The sequence below is a fragment of the Henckelia pumila genome, chromosome 3, assembly GCF_033568475.1.
Source record: "Henckelia pumila isolate YLH828 chromosome 3, ASM3356847v2, whole genome shotgun sequence".
Classification (NCBI taxonomy): Eukaryota; Viridiplantae; Streptophyta; class Magnoliopsida; order Lamiales; family Gesneriaceae; genus Henckelia; species Henckelia pumila.
The window spans coordinates 45,855,035-45,866,715 of NC_133122.1; the positions used below are offsets into that span (position 1 = coordinate 45,855,035).

Consider the following 11,681-nt stretch of genomic DNA (forward strand, 5'->3'; position numbering starts at 1 on the left):
GGTGCAATTACCCCAACTTGAAGAACAATTATATCGTAGCACTTGGTTTATTAAATAATTTAAAAGATTTGAGTTGTATTATTATCATTAACTATATTTTTTGGTAAAATGATAAGAGTCTAATCCTATGATTGGGCTCAGGGACAATTTCATGAGTTCGATTCTGGTGGATAACAAGTAGTCAAATTCTTGATATGAGATTGAAGCTACTGGTAGTACGTATCAAATGCTACCATCGAATCAAAAGTTATAACCATTAATATTAGCTAGCTAGATTCAACTTTATTTTAATTTGTATAGAATTAAGAACAGTGCAAGACCATATTTCATGAGCATATGGTGAGCTAACAAATGTGATTGAACACATTTAGGTGTTTCTGACTTGTTCTGTCTGGAACGGTTAATTAATCTTTTCGAGTGCATAAAATTGTTTTAAATGCAGCTCGAAAAAGGTCTCGTTATATAGTACTCATATATATATGGTTGAATATTTGTGGTTTTATTAAAAGCAATAGTTTATGACTTATAGTAACACAAAAACAAGGCACCGTTTGGTTTGAGTGATAGTATAAGTAATCCATAGATAAGTAATATAATGTAAATTAAAAATAAATAAAAAAAAATAGTTAATACATTATTTGAATTGATGGATAAATTATAATTTATTTGATTTAATTGATGTAAAATTATTAATTAATAAATAGATAAATAATATGATGAAAATAAGACGAAATTAATTGAGATAAGTTATACAAAGATTAATAATACATCAAACCAAACAATGCCTTGTCTCGCGAGTCGATTTTGTGAGTCAGATCTCTTATTCGATCGTATCTATGAAAAAAAATATTATTTTTATATCATAAGTATTACTTTCAATTATAAATATGGGTCGAATTAGTTCGTCTTACTAATAAACATCCGTGCTACGCAAGCTACTCTTATATATATATATGGTAAATGTGAAATTTAAGTATTTTAAATTAAGAATAACCTACGTGTCCATTTTATAATGTGAATGTTAATTAAGGTAGTGGAAAACGAGTCTATTAAACTCGAGGTAATGCAAAAATAACTTACAACAATGAAAAGAACAAAAAAACATCTTCCAAGCTAAGTGTCCATTTTATAAAATGTGAATGTGAATGTGATCACAACAATGAAAGGACTAATTACCAAAAACAAATTCCAAGTCTAGGTTATGTTACGTGCATGTACGCAGAATGTTACACAATATTGGATTCAGTCCAGCATTTTTAGTCTACCCGGACTAAAATTCTAAGTTCCCCTATCCTTTAATATTTTGAATTGAACTACCCAGGCTGCCACCAAATTAAACAAAAATTAGTCAAATTTTTATATACAAAATTTAAAAAAAAAAATTCGGCATCCTACATTGATTGGATAACACATTATATTTGAAATTACATATATAATTATCCTCATGCATTTTTGAAAAAAAAAATTACAAATAAAGTACATGGATAATTTTGTAATATCAAAATAAATGTGTAACACTACTTGTACATATAGCATTTTCCCAAGTTTAATGTGTCTTCCTCTTATTCTTCAAATTTCACGAAACCATTTCAACTATTGCTTGGCTTTTCAACTTCCAAAAAATATATGTATAATAACAACAATGATGATGTCGATGACGACAATAATAATAAGGTAATTTCTCAAATAGTTTCAAATGACAAAGAGTCAACTTTCACAAATTTCTAATTCAACCTTTTTAAATCTCAAATGTTTTTCTTGAAAATGATAAGAGGCTCAACCAAACAAGACCTTGAAAAGACATCCATGCAGTATTTTTATTTATCTTTGTGTATATAATATTTTGAAGTACAGTAGATCTCTGGTAAGACAATCTCGAATATCTATATCCATTATAAGGATCGACTCAACTCATATATACACTAAAAATTAATATTTTTTCATGAGTCGAGTCGAATGTAACATCTGTTTCACGACTCATAGAAGCTTTTGTGTTTGAAATGATATTTATTTATGATGATCAATAATATTATCATTTCAAAGATATATATATATATATATATATATCTTTGAAATGATAATATTATTGATCATTATATATATATATATATATATATATATTGATGGACAGGAACAGTTGGTGACCAAAACGACACTCACAATTATATCGTTTTATGTTTTTCCCCCCCTATAAATAGTAACTTATTCCCCACATAGAAATTCATATATACAGTGTGAAATGGACTTGAAGAATATCCTACATATGAATAAAGGAGATGGCGAAACTAGCTATGCCAACAACTCAACTCTTCAAGTAATCTATATTATATTCATATCTATATCTATATTTTTCTATCTTATATATCTATATCTATATTTTTCTATCTCTATATTATTAAATTAGCTGATTCAAAAAAAAAGAATTAATTAAATTAGAGATCCAGTAAATCCATTATGAAAATTAAAAATATATCTTCACGGTTCTTTTCAAAGAAAAGAGATGTACAATTCTTTTCTTTAATTTTCCATTTTTTGAAGACGTCGATCGATACACAATACTACATGTGGACGATGTGTTTTTGAAGGAGTGAGACACATTTATATCATATATATATATATATATATATATATATATATATATATAATTTCCTATACCTAAATTAAATTTAGTAACAATATTGCATGACTAAAATTTATCGTTAATTTTTCGCACATGGTCTGCGGCTAGTTAAATTTTAAGGAAGAGGGTTTTATTGGTAAAATCCAATTTTTTATTCCATAGATGGATTTCGCTCTTTGGTACATCTAATCTTTGATCTAAAGTAGAAAAGAATGTTAATTAATTGATATTATTGTAACTCTTTTAATTATAATCCATCAAAAATGTTTTCTGCAATAATTTTTCTTCTCTTTGGTTTGGGTTGTAAATATTAGAATATTAATTATTGCTTATAAATTCACATTCTATAATATTATTTAGCATAAGTAATTAATTATTATCTTTCCATTTTCCCCTATAAATATTATTTTAAAAAAATAGAAAATGAAGACATTCATTGTGATCATAGAAAATATGAACTAACGTTATATTTTTATTTTCTCAGAAATATGCCATAACAAAAACATGGTTCATATTAGATGAAACCCTAAAAAATATGGTTGACGATGAGAGATTCGCCAAACGCTGCTTCAAGATGGTGGATATTGGTTGCGCATCAGGCCCGAATACATTGTTAGTCGTCTCTCATATCATGGATACTTTACAAGGTTTCTGTAGTGGATTTCAAGAGATCCAAGTATTCTTGAATGATCTTCCAGGTGATATATTAAAGTAAATTAATTTCCGCAAATTTTATTTTTCCAGTATTTTAAGTCATCCCTCCTCTAAATTTGTGGTTTTGTTACTATAGATAACGACTTCAACAATTTGTTCATCTTGGTGAAAAAATTCTTCCAAGAATAAAAAACGAAAACGAAGCCGCCATGCTTTTTATATGGCTCGCCAGGATCTTTCTATGATAGACTGTTTCCAAGCAACAGTATGCACTTCGCTTACTCTTCTTACAGCGTCCATTGGCTCTCTAAGGTATGTTCTAATATGCTATATATTTTTAACAAATGTCCAAAACTAAAGGGGTTTACTTCTATTTTTTTAAGGAATTTTAATTTACTTAGTTTAATATATAAACCAGATAACATATCATACCTGGCGTTAAAAATGACAGGTTCCCGAAGGACTTGAGAGAAATAACAGGGAAAATATATACATAGCCATGAAAAGTCCCGCGAACGTATTACGGTTGTTAGGTATTCTCACACCTCATTCCATCCACCATCTTCAGTCTTGGACCTGTTCCTGCGAAACAAAGAAAGAAAAGAAGCAAAAGGCTGGAACGAATGAAAATGGACAGAAACAAGAACAACGAGAATGAAAGTAAACGTTCCGGGACTCAGACGCTAGACTCTCCACTTTAACCAAGAACCAAGACGAAGACCAAGAGATTTCTCCTAGACCCAACCAATCTGTTCACACAGAACAGAGCCCAAGCAAGGAAGAAATCGCAGACATCAAAACTAAAACTAGCACAAAACAAAGGGGAAAAAAGGAGACGACACAAAGTCACCAAAGAAGGAGCACCGAGCAGCCTTCGTTCTTCCAGCTCTTCACGCACTCTGCCCGATCGAGATGGAGGCGCCCAGAAAAGAGACGAGGCACCCACACCTCTGATAGGGCACTTAGTGGGTTTAATAAAAGGGGCTTTAAGATGGGCTGACTAAGAAAAAAGGGTAAGTTGGGCCAAAGCCCAACAAATCTCCACCTTTTTGGCCCAACGTCGGTTCACTGGCAATGGAGAGTCACCTAAAGCATCATCATCGTCCCACAACACAACACAAAGTTAGTACTCACATCAAAAAACATGTAGCAAACACAAAGTAAGCTACAACATCACACATATACATAGCCAATCAATCACGTGTATCAAAGTTTAAAATTTTCAAACACGATCTAAACTTTTCAACAGATAAGCACTTAGTTCCCATATCAGCAGGATTAAATTCAGAAGGAATCTTTTCAAGATAAACTATACCTTTTGCAACCACATCACGAATGTAGTGGAACCTAACATCAATATGTTTAGTTCTATCATGAAAAACAGGATTCTTACACAGTTGGATGCCAGATTGACTATCAGAAAATACAACTACTTCACCTTCAAGAAAACCAATTTCAGAAATGAGTCCTTTCAACCAAATAGCTTCTTTTAACGCTTCAGTGACAGCTACATACTCAGATTCGGTGGTTGAAAGGGCAACAATGTGTTGTAATTGAGATTTCCAGCTAATACAAGCACCACACAATGTAAACACATAAGAAGTTGTAGATTTTCTATTGTCCCTATCATTGGCATAGTTAGAATCCACATATCCAACCAATTTAACACCATTTTCAGATCTGGAAAATTTTAAACCATGTTTCACAGAACCATTCAAATATCTCAACAGAAATTTGAGAGCTTCCCAATGAGAAACTCCAGGATCAGACATGTACCGACTCAAGCAACTAACGGAATATGCAATGTCAGGCCTTGTGCTAACCATTAAATACATGACAGAACCAATAGCATTAGAATAAGGCACATTCTTCATGCATTTAATATCATGTTCAGTTTTAAAAGATTGCTCTTTACTTAGAACAAAATGACCAGCTAGAGGCACATTGACAGGTTTGGCATTTGACATGGAAAATTTACTCAAAACTTTCTTAACATAAGTATCTTGATTCAATAAAATGATAGACCTCTTTCTATCCCTATAAATATTCATGCCAAGAATCCGTTTAGCATCTCCTAGGAATTTCATATCAAATTTAGCACTCAAGCAATTTTTGACATGCTCAACAGTTTTCACACAAGAACTAATCAATAGCATATCATCCACATAGATAAGCAAGAAAACTGGAACTTTAGCATTTAGTTTGAAATACAAGCAATGATCATAATTACTTCTAGTAAAACCCAAAGAGATCATGCATTTATCAAACTTTTTATTCCATTGCCTAGGAGATTGCTTCAAGCCATACAAAGATTTCTTGAGCAAACAAACATGATCAGGATACTTAGAGTTCACAAAGCCTTCAGGTTGCCTCATAAAAATTTTCTCATTTAGTTCACCATGTAAAAAAGCAGTTTTAACATCTAACTGTTTCAACTCCCAATCAAACTGAGCAACAAGAGCAAGCATAATTCTAACAGTAGTAAATTTCACAACAGGAGCAAATATTTCGGTATAGTCTATCCCTTCTTTTTGAGTAAAACCCTTAGCTACTAACTTAGCTTTAAATCTGACAGATTCACACTCATTCTTGACCTTGAACAACCACTTACAGTCCACAACAGAACAATTTTCAGGTTTAGGCACAAGAATCCAAGTATTGTTAACATGCAAAGAATTATCTTCTTTCATCGAATTTAACCATTTTCCAGAATTTTCAGATTTTAAAGCTTCGTCATACGACTTAGGTTCAACATTATCAATAGATTCAAATACACTGAATGCATAAGAAGTCATGAGAAAGTTATCAAAGTGTTGTGGAGGCCTAATATTCCTTCTAGATCTATCTCTAGCTAATTGATAATCATTCAAGTCATTTTCATGCACATTTTCACTAGTTTTCTCATGCATATCAGAATCATCATTAGCATTATCAGACAGATTATCAGACACTTCATCCACAACAGGCACATTCTGCACATTTTCAGGAACAAGACTTGGACCAGGTAAATGCTCCACCTTGTTTGGAGCAGTGGCAGCTTGGGGAATGGGTAAGGGAGCAGATAAACATGAAAAATCAGATTCATTAAAAACAACATCCCTACTGATTAACACTTTAAAACCAGCTTGATCCCTTACCCACAATCTATAACCCTTAACCCCATCAGGATAGCCAAGAAAAACACATTTTACTGATCTAGGTTCAAGTTTATCTTGTTTCTGATGCACAAAAGCAGAACATCCAAAAACTTTCAAGTTTGACAAATCAGTTTGCGTACCAAACCATACAAATTCTGGACACTTACCATTCAAAGGCACAGAAGGGGATCTATTTATCAAATAAGCTGCTGTACAAACAGCTTTACCCCAGAACTTTTTTGAAAGTCCAGAACATGCAAGCATACACCTCACCCTTTCAAGTAAAGTTCTATTCATACGTTCAGCAACACCATTTTGCTGAGGCGTATAAGGGACAATCTTGTGTCTTTGAATACCAGATTCAGCACACAAGTTGTCAAACAATTTGTTACAAAATTCAAGACCATTATCGGTTCTTAGAATTTTAATTTTCTTACCAGTTTGATTTTCAATCAAGTTTTTCCAGTTTTTAAACTTTTCAAACACATCAGATTTGTTTTTCAATAAAAACACCCAAACTTTCCTTGAAAAATCATCAATCACAGATAAGAAATATTGATTTCCACCATGCGTGGGCACACTAGCAGGACCCCAAACATCAGCATGCAAATATTCAAGAATTTCAGAAGTGACGTGTTGTTTGGGACTTGGGGAATAAGGAAACTTGACTCTAGATTGTTTGCCTAGAACACATGCATCACAAAATGGCACACAAGAAAATTTTTCAGTACCAAAGTAACCATCTTTATGCAAAATTTCTAAACCTTTAGAACTCATGTGACCTAGTCTTTTGTGCCACAAATCAGTTTTATCACTCAAGACAGCGTTCACAAAGTTTTGCATACAAGATTCAGGTTCAGCATGGCAAACATACAAGTTTCTCAATTTTTCAGCTTTGAAAATCACCAAAGAACCTTTCAAGATTTTCATTACCCCATTACCCCATCTACCCTGTAGACCGTCATCTTCCAAAGCAACACAGGAAATCAAATTATGACATAAATCAGGGGCATGTCTAACATTTTTCAAAGTCAACACATAACCTGAATCAAATTTTAAGCATACATCACCAAGACCAGCAACTTGGCACATTTTTTCATTAGCCATAGAAACAGACCCATGCTTCACTTCTTTATATGTAGAAAACAGGTTTTTGAATGGAGACATGTGAAAAGTGCACGCAGAATCTACAAGCCATTCATTTCCACACAAAGCACTTGAATGCACAGAATTCACAGTAGGCACATCACATACTTCAGTCACCATAAAAACATCACCCATGTTTTCACTAGAAGAAGCCATATTAGCAATATCATCATGCTGATTTTTGTAATTCTGGTTTTGTTTTTGTTTTGGCCTTGAACAATCTTTAATGTAATGACATGTTTCACCACAATTAAAACACTTTCTGTTTTTAGGCCTTGACTGAGATCTTTGCTTACTCTTACCCCTATTTTTCACAGAAGATTGATTAAGGTTGTTTGAGTGTCTTTGAAAACGATTTTTAGACCTTCCCCTAACAAACATAGCCTCACCAGAATTATAACCACCCCTATTGGTTTTCAAATCAATCTCTTTGCTTTTCAGACCATTCACAACAGTTTCTAACGTTATATTGTCTCTACCATACTTAATAGCAGATTTAACATCACTGTAAGAATCAGGAATAGCATTCAAGAGAACAATAGGGTGTAATCATCAATGTGTTTATCTCCTGTTTGCTTAATATCTTGAATTAGTTTGGTAAACACATCAATATTTTCATCAATGTCCTTGTTCAAATCGAGTTTGAAACGGAAAAATTTTTCAAGTAAAAACAATTTACTCGGCAGTAAAGTCTCCGTATAGAGCTCTTCTAATTTTTCCCAAAGTTCTTTGGCCGATTTCAGTTTACCCACTTTTCTTAGCACAGAATCAGATAAATTCAAGATAATAGAGGAGTAAGAAAATTCATCCATTTCAGTTTTTTTCTCAGCCGTTTTGGCAGCAGGATACGACAAATCTATTGCTTTGAAAACTTTTTGTTGTATTAAAATTCCCTTCATTTTCTGCTGCCAAATCGAGAAATCCGTTTTCCCATTAAAAGGTTCAAGATTGAAACCAGTGAATGCCATTTTTCACACAGAAAAAAAAGGACAAGCAAATTTTCACATGGCAGTAAACCACAGATTTCAGCAAGCACAGCGAAAGCAACTAGTAAGCACGAAAAATCCTAGGTTTCTACCAGCACGTAATCGCAATACCTAAACCGCGGCCATCGGCTACTACTAAAGCGATAAAAGAGGATCAAGCCAATTTACCAGAGCGAAACTCTAAGTAAGAGTTTCGATCCCACGAACCAGTACGACACGCAACGACGACGAAGGGAAGCGGGTTGTCCAACGAACACAGCTACTGTCCAGCGGCGTCAGAAGTCCAGGCAGCTCGGCTGAAGAACAGCAGCGACGGCAGCTGCTATCCAAGCTATTCCAGACGGCGGCGGCGACTCGAAAATGGACCAGAGGCTCTGATACCACTGTTAGGTATTCTCACACCTCATTCCATCCACCATCTTCAGTCTTGGACCTGTTCCTGCGAAACAAAGAAAGAAAAGAAGCAAAAGGCTGGAACAAATGAAAATGGACAGAAACAAGAACAACGAGAATGGAAGTAAACATTCCGGGACTCAGACGCTAGACTCTCCACTTTAACCAAGAACCAAGACGAAGACCAAGAGATTTCTCCTAGACCCAACCAATCTGTTCACACAGAACAGAGCCCAAGCAAGAAAGAAATCGCAGACATCAAAACTAAAACTAGCACAAAACAAAGGGGAAAAAAGGAGACGACACAAAGTCACCAAAGAAGGAGCACCGAGCAGCCTTCGTTCTTCCAGCTCTTCACGCACTCTGCCCGATCGAGATGGAGGCGTCCAAAAAAGAGACGAGGCACCCACACCTCTGATAGGGCACTTAGTGGGTTTAATAAAAGGGGATTTAAGATGGGCTGGCTAAGAAAAAAGGGTAAGTTGGGCTAAAGCCCAACAACGGTCATATGCAAACCAATTTCGAAGAGACTTCTCAAAATTTCTGAGTGTTAAAGGTGATGAAATGGTCCATGGCGGGCGTATGGTGTTGTCGTTAGCTGGAAGACGTATGGAAGACACCTCTTCCATAGATGAAACTGCACAATACACAATTCTAGCAGGAACACTTCATGACATGGTCGTCGAGGTAACCCGATCATATCAAATAGTCAGGAATTCGATTCCATCCGCGAGACCTTTTAGATATATAATTTCAAAAATAGATTATCCTCGTGACTGATCATGATCATGTGCAAACATGCACATAGGGGCTGATCAAGAAAGATGATCTATATTCATTCAACGTGCCTATATACACCCCGTGTCGACAAGAAGTTGAGACGATAATCAGCAGTGAAGGGTCCTTCAAATTGGACAAGATGGACGCTTATCCAGTCCCCTGGGTTCCTAGCCAAGACGTAGATGGTCTACGTTTTGAAAAATGGAGCGGTGCGAAAGTTGTAGCAGGTGCTATACGAGCTGTAATTGAGCCGTTGCTGGCCAACCATTTTAGAAGGATCATAAATTATGATGTGTTATTTGAGAAGTACGCAGAAAAGTTGGCTGAGCATTTGTCTAAGGAGAAGCCATCGTACTTCACAATAGCCATTTCTCTTAGAAGAAATTGAGCAATAATGAAATAATCGGATCATAGTGCGTGAAACCCTAGCTAGGTTTCGTGTATTTAATTTGTAGTAGCGTCTCTTATAGTTGTTACATGAAAAATAAATTATAATATGGAACTTTGAGATTTGAGTATATATAACTAGGATGCATCATGCATGTTTGCAAAACATCCTAGTGTTTTGAAATTTTGAGCACAAATACCCTTGAAAACACGTACGAACAAGAGGTTATGTGCTACAATGAAGGTTATGTACATAGTTTACACAATGTTTTTAAGATTTCAAAATTATCTCAAATGTAATTTAATTTCCAAAATGCATTTAAGGTAATTTTGTAACTTTAAAAATAATATGTAACCGTGTATATAATTCTCATTGTGAATATAGCATTTCTCGTAACACTATGCTTGTGTGGATCATTAAATAATAGTAATTTATTTAGGTTGTGTTTCCATTGAGATATTTAAAATTTTAGATTAAATTTCAAATCCATTTCAAATTCACGTCCATATAATTTATAAATACTGATTTCTCCGACGCATACGCTTTGCGTGATCAGCTTATAAAATTGTATATAATATTATTTTTTGTTAGAAATTTTCATATATGATTAATTTGATATGAATTAAATAAAAAATGTGAAATATATAAATATTTATAAATATATTAAATGCAGGGGCGGAGCCAGGATCACGCAAGAGGGGGGCAACGAAGAAGAACTGAAAGCCTAAACATGATAGATTTTTGATTTTTTTTATAAAAAAATAGAGATATTATTAGAAATGAAAAAAAGAAAAACAAGAAAGGGGGGTAAGCTCAAACCTCTCTCAAGATCTAAATAATTAAATAAGTTTCGAGTGAGTTCTAATATAATAAAGTTGTCGAACATGATCAAAATGCTCAAATTGGATTTTTAATTGCAGCATCTCATGTTCTGCAAAGTTTTTTGGATAAAACTTAGTAGATAAAACGAGATTCATTGCATTCAATTCTGCTAGTTTATTTAACACTATCTATTATATCTTTATCAATTAAATTACATTATGATTCACGAATATAGTAAAAATACATTGTTATCCACAAATATTTTCGACTAATTATTCAACATATAGAAATAGTCAAACAAAAATAATCAAAAACGCAAAAATTAACAATGCTAATTTTATTTTTTACAATAAATTTTAGTATTTCTAACATTGATATCGAATGTGTTATCCCATAATTAAAAGAAACAAAGATTTAAAACAAGAAAAAAATAAATAGAAGAATTAAGAAATATATGCTCTCAAGAAATCAAAACCTAATTTTTTTGAGAAAAAATGAATTAAAATACACGATATAAAAAAAATACACAAAAAAAAACCTGAAATCATTTACGAAATGCCCTTAAATATTTTTTTTAAGGCAAAACAACCTTAAATCTTAATTGTGTGTTGTGTGTCACTGTGTTGGTCGTCCACTCGAAAGAGTCGAATAAAAAAAATAAATCAAATATCCCATAAAAAAAGATTTTGATCGCCACTTAAAATAAATTACTTTATTTTATTTGAGAAGCCAATTTATTATATATTAAAAAAATG

General features: G+C 33.3%; 1 pseudogene; it reads left to right on the top strand.

Moving 5' to 3' along the window:
• The first annotated feature begins 2,239 nt into the window (after nt 1-2,239).
• LOC140888637 (benzoate carboxyl methyltransferase-like) lies at nt 2,240-10,104 on the top strand (annotated as a pseudogene).
• The last annotated feature ends 1,577 nt before the right edge of the window (nt 10,105-11,681 follow it).